This window comes from Penaeus monodon, chromosome 7 (genome assembly GCF_015228065.2).
Source record: "Penaeus monodon isolate SGIC_2016 chromosome 7, NSTDA_Pmon_1, whole genome shotgun sequence".
Taxonomy (NCBI): Eukaryota; Metazoa; Arthropoda; class Malacostraca; order Decapoda; family Penaeidae; genus Penaeus; species Penaeus monodon.
The window spans coordinates 39,234,635-39,249,778 of record NC_051392.1 but is presented as its reverse complement, the minus strand read 5'-3'; positions in this window follow the sequence as shown (position 1 = coordinate 39,249,778).

Sequence of the window (15,144 nt, the reverse complement as noted above, 5' to 3'; positions counted from 1 at the left end):
GCCTGTCCCCTTTCCGTTGTCATTTTTTTCCTATTCTTCCAGAACAGAGAAAAAGAAAACGCTGTATTTGCCTGCCAGAAACTCCCCTGCCCCCCGCAATGCCCCCCAGTCCGGGGCCCCCCCCCCCTGTTACACCCAAACCCAGCGAGGCCCCCCGTAATTTCAGAAAATTAGGAGGAATGTTGGAAGAAAAACCCAACTGGAGGATGTGGGTGGAGGGGGATGGGGAGGGGAGGGGAATGGGAGGGGGGGAGGGGGGAAAGGGGAGAGCAGGGGGGGAAAGGGGGGGGGGGAGGGGGAGGAAAGAAAGGGAGGGGGAAGAGATAGGAAGGGAGAGAGAAAAGAGGAAAGAGAAGGAGAAGGAGGGGAAAAAAGAGAGAGAGAGAGGAAGAAAGGGAGAAGAGAGAGAAAAGAGGGGAAGAGGAGAGGAGAGAGAGAGAGAGAGAGAGAAAAAGGAGGAGAGAGAAGGAGAGAGAAGAGAGGAGAGGGGAGGAGAGAGAAAGGGAGAGGAGAGGAGAGAGAGAGAAAGGGAGAGAGTGAGAAGAGAGAGGAGGGAGAAGAGGAGAGAGGAGGGGGGAAGAGGGGGGGGGGTGGGGGGGGGGGGGGGGGGGGGGGGGGGGGGGGGGGGGGGGGGGGGGGGGGGGGGGGGGGGGGGGGGAAAAGGAGAGAGAGACGAGAGAGAGGAGGAGGGGGAGAGAGAGAGAGAGAGAGAGATACGGGGAGAGAGAGAGAGGAGGGAGGAGAGAGGAGCGGGAGAGAGAGACGGAGAGAGAGAGGAGGCGGAGAGAGAGAGAGCGAGAGAGGAGAGGAGAGAGAAAGGGAGAAAAGAGGGGAGAGAGAGAGAGAGCAAGAGAAAGAGAGAGAGAGAGAGAGAGCGGGGGGGGGGGGCGGCTCTCACAGTCGCCTCGGGGCTACAGTGTTCATAGAGCGGGCGGGAGACTGAAGAAGCATGAAGGGCGGAGCATGTAGACTGAAGAAGCTCCTGCAGGAGGGACGCAGAAGGCGCCAAGTTTCGGGACTTCGGTGTGACCTTTTTCCCCTCCCCTCCCATCTTCTCTCTCTCTCTCTTCTCTCTCCCTCTCCCTCTTGCCCTCCCTCTTCCTCTTTCTCGCCCCCCCCCCCCCCCGTGTGGGCTTGAGGGCTGGATTCCTTCCTCGTCGCCGCTTCTGCTGTGCCCTCTCCCGCAGCCTCGAGATCCCCCGCGCGCTGCTGTCCGTATTATCGAAGGCGAAGTACGACCTCTTTCTCCTCCTCCTCCTCCATTTTTCTGCTTCTGCTTCCTCCTCCTCCTCTTCCGCCTTCTCCCATTCCTGTCCTCCTCCTCCTCCTCCATTTTCCTGCTTCTGTTTCCTCCTCCTCTTCGTTCCCGGCATCACGGGTTCTCGCGCGCACTTCCGGCCAGTCAAGTCCGCCCGCAGCCGGGGGCAAACACGGAGACAGAGGCCGTGAGGGAGGACGAAGTGGGAATGGGAGAGGGGGGAGGGAATGGGGGGAGAGGGGGGAGGGAATGGGGGGAGGGATTGCGAAAGGGAGAGGGGATGGACTGGGAAAGGAACAGTGATTGGGGAAGGAACGAGGAAGGAAGGGAAGGGAAGTAGGCCCAAAAGCAGGGAGAAAGGGAAGGAGAAAGAGAGTGAGAGTGAGAAGAGAGGAAGTAAAAAGAGAAAGCGCTTTTCATTTGGTGGTTTTGGAAGAAATCGAACGGCGGCGATCGACTGGCACTGCGGGCTGCAACTGCCATGTCTGGCAGACGTTATCCTCGCATTGCATGCATCCGCGTCAGTCAGGGCTGGCAGCGCCTGTGCCCCCCCATGTATCGACCCCCCGCCCCCACCCCCGACTTGCAACTGAATTATCCCTCGCACCTTCGCTCGCTCACTCACTCACTCGCTCACTCACTCACTCACTCACTCACTCACTCACTCACTCACTCACTCACTCACTCACTCACTCACTCACACTCACTCACTCACTCACTCACTCACTCACTCACTCACTCACTCACTCACTCACTCACTCACTCACTCACTCGTTCTCCTTCCCCCTTCCTTCCCCACCTCCCTTCCTCTCTCCTCCCTCCATCCCTCCTTCCCTCGTGCACCGGCTGCAAGTGCAACGTGAATCGGTGCAACGACTGTCTGGACGCGATATGTTTAGATCAAACGCGATTTGCTCCATAGACTGGCTCGGCGGGGCGTCCTCTTCCCTGTGTTGCGGGGGGGGGAGTGTGCGCTTGGAGTTGTGGCACCCCCCCCCCTTCTTTAAGGCTGGGCGGAGGCGTGGGTGTGTTCCAGGGGGGAAGGGGGGCGTTGCGGCTCTTATGAGTGTAGAATATATTGCATTCGTTGTCAGTGAAAACACTTGTAAGTGCTTTGTCATTTCTTCGTTTTGTTTCAGGGCGTTTTTTACTAGAGTAACTAAACTGAATTTAAAAGAGAGAGAGACTTGATTTGATTTGATTTGATAACATTTATTTACAGAACAGTGCACATGCTCTGCAAAAAGCCAGGGTAAGATACCAAAATATGTATCCAACTGGCTGTGCTTCTATTCGTGTAGAGGGCTATTTATTAGTCTAACATTATTGTTATATACATGCCTGATGGGCTGTGCTATTATCACTGTATAAAAATATCATTTGGCTGGTAAAAAACCTTTTATATCACTAATCATGTCAAAGACAAGACCAGTGTCTATAATAAAGTTAATATAATCAACAAGTGCTACTCTGTGAACAATCCTATTTGATCGATAGGATGCAGTTTTTTTATGCAACAGAGTAAGTAATGGATAAGATTATGCGAGAGAGAGAGAGAGAGAGAGAGAGAGAGAGAGAGAGAGAGAGAGAGAGAGAGAGAGAGAGAGAGAGAGAGAGAGAGAGAGAGAGAGAGAGAGAAGGGTGGGAGGTCGAGAGAGACAGACAGAGAGCGAGAAGTTCTAGAATTTTGTTTCTTGTCAGTGTGGCATCAGAAGGGTAATGTCTGGGACGGAGGGGGGGAGGGGGGGGGCGTGTCAGATGATGTACCTCGTGGACGCTCGGTCTTCCTACACTCTTTGTGCTCGATTCACATTTCGATGGATAGTTATAGACACACACACACACACACACACACACACACACACACACACACACACACACACACACACACACACACATATATATATATATATATATATGTGTGTGTGTGTGTTGACATATGTTATGTACATCCATGTAGCTAGGTTGAGAGACGCATATGCCCTGCATTGCCTCCTTTGCCGTCCCTTTGTTTATGGTTCCAGCTGCGTCTCACTTCCGGTCTCCTGCGCCGTTACTTTGCCCCCTCCCGCTGCCCCTCCCCTCCCCCTTCCCCTCCATCCTCTCCCTCATCGGCCCTCCTTTTCGCTCAGGAGTTTCATTTTTTATCGTCTTATGTAAACACATTCTCTCTCTCTCTCTCTCTCTCTCTCTCTCTTTCTCTCTCTCTCTCTCTCCTCTCTCTCTCTCCTCTCTCTCTCTCCCGCTCTCTCTCTCTCGCTCTTCTCTCTCGCTCCTCTCTCTCGCTTTTCCCCTCTCGCCTCTCTCTCTCGCTCTCTCTCTCTCGCTCTCTCTCTCGCTCTCTCTCTCTCGCGCTCTCTCTCTCGCTCTCTCTCTCCGCTCTCTCTCCTCGCTTCTCTCTGCTCGCTCTCTCTCTCTGCTCGCTCTCTCTCTCTCGCTCTCTCTCTCTCTCTGTTTCTCTTTCTCCCTGTCGCTGTCGCTCTCGCTCTCTCGCTGTGTGTGTGTGTGTGGGGTGTGTGTCGTGGTGTGTGGTGGTGGTGTGTGCGTGTGTGTGTGCGTGTGTGTGTGTGCGTGTGCGTGCGTGCGTTCGTGTGCGTGTGCGTGCGTATGCGTCCGCCGTCCCGCTTGCTCAAACCTTCATCCGCGCCTTCTCTTCCCCTCGACGCCTACCTTCATTTACTCTGCCTCTTCCGTCGACCCCTCTTCCTCTCTCTCTCTTATAAGCCATCCCTCTTTTTTATATTTCTTTCTATATACCCTTCAACCTCCCCCTTCGCCCCTTCTCCCTCTTCTCCACCTCCCTCCCTCCGCCAGCTACTCTCTCCCTTCCCCTCTTCATCTCTCCCCTCCCCTCTTCCCCTCTCTCCTTCCTCCCCCTCCCCCTCCCCTTTCCCCTTACCCTCGCCTCCCCTTATCCTCCAACGGCCACTCCTTCCTCTGTCTCTCCCTCTCCCCCTTCCCCCCCTCCCCCTACCAATTCCTTTCGCCCCCTTCCCCTCCCCCTCCCCCCCTCGCCCGCCGCCCACGTCACACTTGTTGATCCTCGAGATGTCAGCGCCCCCCCCCCCCCGGCGACGACTGCGGGGGGAGCAGAGCGGGGAGGATAAACGGAGGAAGACGCGAAGAAACACAGCCGGCGACGGAAATGACGAAAAAAAAAAAAAAAAAAAAAAAAAACCCAAAAAAAAAAAAACCCCCCTGGGGCGGGAGGGGGGGAGGGAGAAGAGGAAGGGGAACGAGGAAAAAAAGGAAAAGAGTAAGGGAAAAAAAAGCAGAAAGCAAAAAGGGAAAAAAGAAAAAAAAAGAAAAAAAAAAAATAAAAAAAAAAAAAGGAAGGGAAAAACGAAGGAAAAGGGGCCGAAAAGAAAGAAAAAACCCCCCGGGGGGAAAGGGAAAAAAAAAAGGAAAAAAAAAAAAGGGGGAAAAGGGGAGAAAAGGAGGGGAGGGGGCGAAGAGAAAGAGAAGAGAGGGAAGGGGGGGGGGAGAGGGAGAGAGAGAGAGAGAGAGAGAGAGAGAGAGAGAGAGGGGAGAAGAAAAAGAGAGAGAGCGAGAGGAGAGAGAGGAGGGGAAGAGGAGAGGAGAGGGAAAGGAGATGGGAGGAAAAGGGAGGAGAGGAGAGAGAGAAGGGGGGAGAGAGGGGAGGAGGGAGGGGGGAGGGGGGAGGAGGGGAAAAAAGAGAGAGAGAAAAAAAAAGGAGAGAGGAGAGAAGAAAAAGGGAGAGAGAGGAGAAGAGAAAGGAAAAAGGGAAGAGAGAGGGGAAAAAAAACCCCCAAAGAGAAAAGAATTGGACAAGAGGAGAGGGGAAAAACGAAGAAAAAGGGGGGGGGAGAGACGGGGACGAGGGGAGAGAGAAAAAGAGAAAAAAGGGAGGAGGAAGGAAAAAAGGAAAGGGAGGAGGGGGAGAGCGGGGATTTAGGGGAGGAAAAAAAGAAAACAAAAAGAAAAGGGAGGCAAAGCAAAGGGGAAGGGGGAAAAAAAAAAAAAAAAAGAAAAGGGGGGGGGTTTTTTCCCCCCCCCCCCCCCCCTTTTTTTTTTTTTTTTTTTTGAAAAGGGGGGGGGGTGGGGGGGGGGGGGGTGGGGGGGTGGTGGGGGGGGGGGGGGGGGGGGGGGGGGGGGGGGGGGGGGGGCCGCCCCCCCCCCCCCCCCCCCCCCCCCCCCCCCCCCCCCCCCCCCCCCCCCCCCTTTTTTTTTTTTTTCCCCCCCCCCCCCCTTTTTTTCCCCCCCCCTTTTTTCCCCCCCCCCCCCCCCCCCCTTTTTTTTTTTTTTTTTTTTTTTTTTTTAAAAAAAGCCCCCGAGGGGGGAGGGGGGGCCCCCAAATAAAAAAAAGAAGAAAAGAAACCCACAGATTTTTGAGGAAAGGGCCCCCCCCGTTTTTTTTTTAATAATTTTTTTTTTTTTGGGGGTTTTTCCGGCCTTTTATTCCCTACCCAAAAAGGGGGAAAAAGAAAGGGGAGAAACCCCCGGGCAAGGGCCCCCTCCCCCCCCGTGCCCACCCCAAACCCCTACCCCCCCCCCCCACCCCGCACCCACCAAAACCCCTTTAACAAAAAGCATAATTTATAAAAACAAACCAAAAACAAATATTTTTTTGGGGGGGGGGGGAGGGGGGGGGGGGTTGGGGGGGGGGGGTGGGGGGGGGGGGGGGGGGGAAAGCCTGGGGGGGGGGGGGGGGGGGGGGGGGGGGGCAAAAAAAGGGGGAAAAGGGGGAAAAAGGGGAAAAAGGGGGGGAAGAGGAAAAAAAGGGGAAAAAAAAAGGAAAAAAAAGGGGGGAAGAAAGAAAAAAAAAAAAAGGGGGGGGGGGGGGAAAAAAAGGGGGGGGGGCCCCCCCCCCCCCCCTTTTTTTTTTTGAAAAAAAAAAGGGGGGAAAAAAGAAAAAAAGGGGGGAAAAGGGAAAGAGGGGGGAAAAAAAAAAAAAGGGGGGAAGGGGGGGGGGGAAAAAGAAAAAAAAAGGGGGGAAAAAAGGGGGGAAAAGAAGGAGAAAAAAAGGGAAAAGAGAAAAGAAAAGGGGAAAAGGGAAAGAAGGGGAAATGGGGGTTTTTGGGGGGGGGGGGGGGGGGGGGGGGGGGGGGGGGGGGGTTTTTTTTGGGGGGGGGGGGGGGGGGGGGGAAAGGAAAAAAGGAAAAGAAAAGAAAGAGGAAGGGGGGGGGAAAAAAAAAGGGGCGGGGGGAAAAAAGGGGGGGGAAAAAAGGGGGAAAAAACGGAAAAAGGGGGAGAGGAGGGGGGAGGGGGAAGGGGGAAAAGGGGGAAAAAAAAAGGGAAAAGGGAAAAAAAGGGGGGAAAAAGGGGGGGAGGGGGGGGGGGGGGTTGGCCCCCGGGAAGTGAAGGGAGGGGGGGGGAGATGAAAAAGATGAGGGGAGATGTGATGAGAAGTTGAGGAGGGAGAGAAGGAATTTTGGGCCCGGGACCCCCCCCCCCCCTTTTTTTTTCCCCTTCTTTTTTTCCCCCCCCCCCCCCTCTTTTTCCGCCCCCCCCCCCCCGGGGGTAGGCGGGACCTTCCCCCGCCCCGTTTGCGGCCCCCCGCAGCCCAAATCCCCCGCCGTGTTCCCTTAAAAACCAAAATAACCCTTTTCTCCTCTCCCTCCCCATTTTTTTTCCCCTTTTTCCTTCCTCTTCCCCTTTCCCTTCCTGTTCCTCCCCCCCTTTCCTTTTCCGCCCCCCCCTTTTCCCCTCCGGGCCCCCCCCCCCCCCCCCCCCCCCCGGGGGCCCGGGGGCCCCCGGGGGGGCGGGGGGGGGGGGGGGGGGGGGGGAAATGGGGGGGAGGGGGGGAAATGGGGGGAGGGAAAAAAGGGGGAAAGGGGAGGTTTGGGGAAAGGAACAGGGGGGAAGGAAAGGGGAAAGGAAAGGGAAGGGAAAGAGGAAAAAGGGGGAAAAAGGAGGAGGAAAAGGAAAGGGGGAGGGAAGGAGGAAGGGAAAAGGAAAGCGCGGGGTTTTTAGAAAGAAGGGGGGCGGAGGGGGGGGGAAGAGGGAGGGGAAAGAGCAGAGGGTAGGGGGCAGGGGAGGCCCCCCCCCCCCACCCCACGCAACGAAAACCCCCGTTGGGCGCCCCCACCGGAAATCACCCACCCCCCCCCCCCCCAAACCAAAACCCCCCAAAAAAAAAAAAAAAAAAAATTACCAAAAATAAAGGGGGGGTTTTTTTTAAAAACCCCCCCCCCCCCCTTTTTTGGAGGGGAAAAAAGGGAACGGGAAGGGCAAAAGCTTTTGGGCCCAGTTTTGTCAAAACCATTTTCTCCTAAGTCGCGGGGGGTCCCCCTTTCCCCTTTTTGGGGGGGGGGGGTTTCGCGGGTTTGGGACCCCCCCCCCCCCTTTTTTGGGTGGGGGGGGTGGGGTTTTTTCCGGGGGGGGGGCTTCGGGTCTTTGGTTGTTTTTTCTTTTTTCTTTTCCTTTTCTTTCTTTTTCTTTTTTTTCGGGCGTTTTTCTGGTCTCTGTTTAAAAAAGGGGGCGGGTTTTTTGTTTTTTTTTTCGCGTGCAAATGTCCCCGGGGTCCCAAAAAATGATTTTCTGCTTTTTGGTAAGGGGGTTTTTTCCCTTTTTTTATACACCTGGGGGGGTTCTTTATACTGTTAAAAAAATTTTTTTAAAAACCCTTTTTTCCAAACCCCCCAAAAAAAAAAACCCCCCTTTTTTTTTTCCCCCCCTTTTCCCCTTTTTAAAAAACGTTTTTTTGCCCAAAAAAAAAAAAAAAGAAAAAAAACCCCCCCCCGGGAGAAAAGGGGGGGGAGGAGGGGGGGAAGGGGGGAGAGGGGAGAAAAGGGGGGAGGCGAAGAAAGGGGCAGGGACGAGAGCAGAAAGCCGAAAATTTTTTTTTGGAGGTTATCAGAAGGGAATTTGGGAAGGGGGGGGGGGGGGGGGTTATGATTTCCCCTGGAGGGACCAATTTTTGGGTGACACTTTTAGGAAGAAGAAAAAAAAAAAACAAAACCAAAAAAAACCCCAAAAAAACCCCAAATTAAAAAAATTAAAGGTTTTTGGGGGGAAAATGAGAAAACAGAGAAAAAAAAGAAGGGAAAAACCCCCCCGGGGGGGGCCAACGGCCCCCCCCGGGGGCCCCCCCCCGGCCCCCCCCCCCCCCCCCCGGCCCCCTTGGGAGGATTTATTTTTTTGAAAAAAACATTTTTTTTTTCCTTTTTTTCCCCCCCCCCCCCCCCCCCCCTCCTTTTTCCCCCCCTCCCTTTTTTTGGGCCCCTTTTTTCCTTTTTTGCCCCTTTTCCCCCCCTTTTTTTTTGCCCTTTTTCCTTGCTTTTCCCCCCTTTTTCCCCTTTTCCCTCTTTCCCCCCCCCCCCCCCGCCCCCCCCGTCCCCCCCCCCCCCCGGCCGCGGGGCGGCCACGCACACGTTGGGGACTCCCGAGAAGCAGCGCCCGGCGAGAAAAAACTGACGGCGGGGGAAGAAACGGGGAGCGGGGAGGAATAAACGGGGGAAAAGAGGAAAGGGAAAGGGAAAGGGCGGAAAAGGGCAGACGGGAGAGGAGGAAAAAAGGCGAGAGGGGATGGGGGGGGAAAAATAAATAAAGGGAAAAAAAATTGGAGAAAAACAGCGGGGAAAAAAAAAAGAAAAAAAGGCTGAAAAAAGGGAAAAGAGAGAAAAGGATGGGAGGAGGGAGGGAAAAGGCCAAAAAGAGAAAAGGGGAAAGGGGGGGAACCGAAGAGAAAGGAAGGAGGAAGGAAAAGAAGGAGGGGGGTTTCGAGGAGGTGGGAAAGGATAGGAGTAGAAATAGGGGGGGGAGGACCAGGAAATGAAAAAAGGAAAAGGGAAAGGGGAAAGGGAGGGAAAGAGAAGGGGAAAAAAAGGCCGGGGGGTCGGAGAGGGGCCCAAAAGGAAAAAAGGGAGGGGAAGGCCCGCCGGGGGCGGCTCGGGGGGCCGGGGGGGGGGTCGTTTTTTCCCGGGGGTGGAGGGCTTGGGGTTGGTGGGTTGGGGCCCCCAGGGGGGGGGGGGGGTCGGTCCCCGGGGGAAGCTGGGGGCCTGGGGCCCGGGGGCCTGGCCTCCTTTGGGTTCCGGGAGGCGGGGCTTGGGCCCTTTCCCTTGGTTTGGGGCCTTGGGCCTCGCCTTGGTTTGGGCCTCGGCCTGCCTTGTGTTTGGCCTTCGGCCTCGCCTTGGTTTGGGCCTTCGGCCTCGCCTTTGTTTGGGCCTTGGGGCCTCGCCTTGGTTGGGCCTTCGGCCTTTCGCCTTTTGGGGTTTGGGCCTTCGGCCTCGCCTTGGTTTGGGCCTTGGCCTCGCCTTGCGTTTGGGCCTTCGGCCTCGCCTTGTGTTTGGGCCTTCGGCCTCGCCTTGTGTTTGGGCCTTCGGCCTCGCCTTGTGTTTGGGCCTTCGGCCTCGCCTTGTGTTTGGGCCTTCGGGCTCGCTTGGGTTTTTGGGGCCCTTGGGGCAACCCCCAGGCAAGATTTGTGCTTCGAGAGGTGGGAGGGGATAGGGGGAGGGAGGACCATAAGGGGAGGGGGGAGGGGTGAATGGGTCAAGTCAATGCTAAATGAGCGATAACGGACGGACGAAGAAACCATAACGAAAAACTAAAAGGAATAAAATTATCAAAAATAAATTATCCGGTGAAAGAAAAAGGAAAGAGGTAAAAAGAGGTAAAGAATAAGGAGAGAGAGGCGTGGGAGGAGGAGGGGGGAGGAGGGGGAATATGAGAGCGCGATAGAGACAGATAGATACATAGATAGAAAAATTGGCAACAACGTATTGGCAGCAGCATGTATGTACGTACTGTGTGTGTGTGTGTGTGTGTGTGTGTGTGTGTGTGTGTGTGTGTGTGTGTGTGTGTGTGTGTGTGTGTGTGTGTGTGTGTGGTGTTTTGGGGGTGTTTAAAGATTTAGTTTTCTCATCCCTTTAATTTTAAATTGTTTTTTTTGGTTGCCCCTTTTTGTGTTTGGCCCTCGCTCCCGCCCCGAAAAGCCTTGCCTCCCTGCCGCCCCCAATTTGGTTTTCGGCCCCCCCCGCCGCCCCTCGGGGGGAGAAAGGAGAGGGGATGGGGGAGGAGGAGAGGAGAGGAGAGAGGAGAGAGAGAGAGAGAGGGGGGAGAGAGAGAGAGAGGGGGGAGAGAGAGAGAGAGAGGAGAGAAAAGAGAGAGAGGGGGAGAGAGGGGAAGGGAAGAGGGGAGAGGGATAAAGAGAGAGAGAGGAGAGAGAGAGAGAGGGGGAGAGAGAGAGAGAGAGAGAGAGAGAGAGAGAGAGAGAGAGAGAGAGAGAGAGAGAGAGAGAGAGAGAGAGAATCTGAAGTCTAGCGAGGGAAGAGCGAAGAGGGGGGGAGGGAGAAATAAGGAAAACGATAAATGGAGAGAAACTTAAAAGCACGTGCCATTCCCAGACGGGAAAAGAGAAAAAACCTGGATCAGCGCGGGCATCGGGTCCTAAGGCCGGGGCGAGGAGGCGCCGCCCACGTTCGCTCTATCGGGGTCGCGCGCCTCCCCCCCCCCCCCCCCCGCCCGCCCGCAGACGCAACAAGGGCTCGGAGGGGCATCGGCAGCCCGCCGGCGCCGCCTGCAGGGAGTGCCACGCCGCCCGATGCCACCTCCCCCCCCCCTCTGGGCGCGTGTGGCTCTTCCTCTTTTTCTTTCTCTTTCGCTCTCCTTCCGTCGCGGCCTCTCCGCCTCTCTCTCCGCCTCTCTCTCCGCTTCTTCCCTGCCTTCCCTCCCCCTTCCCCCCCCCCCCCCTTGGCCCCCCCCCCCGCCCTCGCCTCAAATGCCACCACCTCAACCTCTCTTCCTCCTCCTACTCCTTTCTCATCCTCTTCCTTGTTCCTCGCACTTCTCTTCCTTTTCCTCCCCTTTCCTCCTCCTGCTTTTTCCCTTTCCTTTGCCTACTCCATTACTCGCTCTTATTCCTCCTCTTCCTTTTTTCTTCTTCTTTTTCTTCCTCCTCCTCCTCTTGCCATCCCCCCTCCTGCTCCTCCTCGCCAGTCCCCCCCTGGTTTCTACCCCAGCAACCCTTCCCCTCCTTCCCCACCGCCTTCCTCCATCCCCCCCCCCCTCCTCTTATCTCCCTCCAAACCGAGACTATTTCGAGAGTCGCGTCACTTTTCGAGAGGTCAAGTGAATGCAGAAAATGTGACTCCCTCCTCCGGCTCCTCACCTCCTCCTCCTCTTCTTTTTTCTTCTCCTTCTCCTCCTCCTCTTCTTCTTCCTCTTCCCCTTTTCTCTCCAACTCATCCCCTCCCCTACACTCCTCCTCCTCCTTTCTCTTTCTCTTCCTCGTCCTCTTCACTTCCTCCCCCCCCCTTCCCTGCTCTCCCCCGCCCAGGGAACAAAACACGAAGATGAGATGTCGCGCTGATGTTGCGAGGGATTGGATAAGGCAGATGCCAGGCGAAGGTTGGAAGGAAGGAAGGAGGGAAGGAAGGAGGGAAGGAAGGAGGGAAGGAAGGAGGAGAGAGGATGGATGGAAGGAGGGAGGAAGAAGTGAGGAGGGTGGGAGAAAAAAAAGAAAGAGAGAGAGAGAGAGAGAGAGAGAGAGAGAGAGAGAGAGAGAGAGAGAGAGAGAGAGAGAGGGGAGAGAGAGAGAGAGAGAGAGAGAGAGAGAGAGAGAGAGAGAGAGAGAGAGAGAAGGGGATGGAGAAAGAAAGAAAAGAAAGAAAAGAAAGAAAGAAAGAAAGAAAGAAAGAAAGAAAGAAAGAAAGAAAGAAAGAAAGAAAGAAAGAAAGAGGAAGAAAGAAAGAGTGAGAGAAAGAGAGAGAGAGAGAGACAGAGAGTCAGAGGAGAGGGGAGAGAACAGAGAGTGAGAGAGAGACAGAGAGTGAGAGAGAGAGAGAGAGAGAGAGAAGAGAGAGAGAGGGAGAGAGAGAGAGAGAGAGAAGAGAGAGAGAGAGAGAGAGAGAGAGAGAGAGAGAGAGAGCGGGGGGGGGGGGTTATTAAGAGAACGAAAAGGGAGAGGAATAAAGGCCGAGAGCGAGAGCGAAAGCAGAGCCTCAGAGTGACAAGACCCCGAAGCAAAAAAGCCGAGGCGCCAAGGCCCGGCCAGTCGGGACACCAAGGCCTTAAGAAGCAATAAACATAAAAATAACAATAATAATGAATAATAAAAGGAGAATGTCGAAGCGAAGGAAAGGGCAGCAAGAGGAGAATGTATTATAATAAAACAGTTAACAGAATCGGGAAAAAAAGAAAAAGGAAAAAAAAAAACCCAGAAAACGGATAAAGACCTCGTTTCAGCGAATCGTTTTTCTGCCTGAATTATTGACCCCCCCCCCCGCCTCTCCTGCCCTGCCTTGCCACCAACCATTTCGCGCGGCGCGCGCGCGCGTGTGTGTGTGTGTGTGTGTGTGAGAGAGTGTGAGAGAGTGAGAGTGAGTGTGAGTTTGGGCGTGCGCGTGCGTGCATGTGCGTGTGTCCGTACGTGTCCGCGTGCTTGCGTGTATGTGCGTGTATGTGCGTGCATGTGCTTGCGTGTGCGTGCGTGTGCGTCTGCGTGTCTGAAGAAGCGCGGGCGGCCGACCGGATCGCCGGGACGGATATGGTGACATTTTGTTGTCGTTTTTGTGTTTTTTTAATAAAGTCCAACGCATTGTTATGTTTATACTTTTGTTGTTGTTGGTTTTAGTCATTTCCTTTTCATTTCCTTGAGCTTGCTTCGAGTTTTTATGCTTTCACTATCACTACAACTAATTATCATAATTATTTCACTCTTGTCATTATCATCGTTATATTATCATTAGCACGACCACTGCTTTTATTCACCTAATTCATTTGAAATAATTTTATTTCATAATTATTATTACTGTCTTTATCATCATTACTATTATAATGATCATAAGTGATATCAGTATCAGTAGCATTACCATATTTTTACCATTACTCATTATTAGTATATTTTAATTGCTATCCCTTTCGCTGTCATTTCAATCATTATTCCTATTATCATTATGTTTCTTTCTTCTTTTGCCTTTTTCCTTTCTCCTTCTGCTCCTCCCTCGTATTCGCCAGAATATCTTGCCGCTTTCTTCGCGAAGACGTCGAAAACACAAGGTCTCTGCCACCACGTTTTAGAAGTCGTGGCGTCGCAGGCCAGGGCTCGGGGCCGAAAACCCGAGCGAGGCGGTCGGTCGGTCGGTCGGTCGGTCGGTCGGTCGGTCGGTCGGTCGGCAGCCGCGCAGGAGAGCCTCTGGAGGAAATCGCCACAGGAACAGAATCCCGTAGGCTGGCTCCCACGGACGCGGCCGAGGGATAACAACAGGAAAAATAAGACAAAAGGAGGAATAGGAGGCCACAGAGGAGGCGCCAGATGAATAAGAGGACTTTTTTACAAATGCTTATGTTTCATGCGTTGGCTTGAAGCACGCACAAACGCACAAGCATACGCACATGCACAAGCACGCACGCACGCACACGTGAGCCAAACTCGCCGGAACTTGTCTCGACAGGTTTTCCGACGAAGTGCAATGCCCTGCAACTGCCGCTTGAGACCCAGGCCCTCCCTCTCCCTGCCGTCCGTTACTGTTCACTCCGGCGCCACCTATACCATGCCTTCAACCTCTCCTCTCCTCTCTCTTACTCTGTGGTGTGTGTGTGTGTGTGTGTGTGTGTGTGTGTGTGTGTGTGTGTGTGTGTGTGTGTGTGTGTGTGTGTGTGTGTGTGTGTGTGTGTGTGTGTGTGTGTGTGTGTGTGTGTGTGTGTGCTTTGTATGTGTGTGTGTTCGCGTATGCGTGTGTGCGTATGTGTGAGTGCATGCCGCCCGTCAGTGTCCCCGCGTGTGCGGAGGTGCAAACCTGATACGCAAATGGCCAAGCGCTTTCGGTTCGCGGCGGCCTCGAGCCTCAGCGCTGAGCGATGCGGACTTTCATTCTCGGCGACGCACTTGGTTCCAGAAACAGCTATGGAGAGGAAGGGAGGGAGGGTGGGAGGGGAGGAGGGTCAAAGGAGAAACGGGGAGTGAGGGAGAGGGATTCTAGGGAGAGGGGGAGCCTTCAGAGAGGGAGGAAGGGCGAGAGGGATTTCGAGAGGGGAGGTCAGGATTCAGGGAGAGGGACGAGCAGGGAGAGGGACGAGCAGGGAGAGGGACGAGCAGGGAGAGGGACGAGCAGGGAGAGGGACGAGCAGGGAGAGGGACGAGCAGGGAGAGGGACGAGCAGGGAGAGGGACGAGCAGGGAGAGGGAAAGAGAGGAAGGGTTTAGGGGACGGGGAGGGAGGGGGCGGGGGCAGAGGGGGGAGTGGGCAGGCATGACTCAGCCTCGGGGGCGGGGGCCTGGGGGGGGGGCTTCCTCCGCCGACGCAGCGCCTCGTCTTAAAGGCGCCCAGCTACTATGCCCTCGCCGCCCCCTGCGCCGCCTCCTCCTCTTCTATCTCTTATTCTAATTTTCCATCACCTCCATCTCTCCCTCTTCCTCTTGTTCTTGTTCTTCCTCCTCCTCCTCCTCGTTGTCATGTTCTTTTGTCCCCTTTCCATTCCACCCCTTTCGCCCCTCTCTGCCTTTCCTGTTGACACATTTCTACACATTTCCCCTTCTTCATTTTCTTTAATTTCCCTTTTCTCTTCCTCTCCCCAGCTTATATTTCCGTCTTTCCCTTCCTCTTCTTTCTTCTTCCTCTTCCTCCTCCTCTTTTCGTATTTTCCTTCCTTCCTTTTCCCTTTATTCCACATTCTTTCATTCTATCGCCTGTTCTCTCTTTCTCCTTCCGCCCAATCCATGTGCTTTTCACCATCTCCTCCTCCTCTTCTCTCTCCTCCTCTTTCCACTTCTTCCCATCCCTTCCTATCTTCCTTTACCATTTATTTCGCTTCCCTTCTTTTTCATCTTCTTCCCCATCTTCATCTTCCCATATTTGTTTTCGTCCAGTTCGTTATAATAATGAACTGACTAAATAATAAAAACATAAACAAATGAAGTTTTGAAAGGAGACGAAGGGAGAAGGGAGGAAAAGGAGACGAGGGAGAAGGGAGGAAAAGGAGACGAAG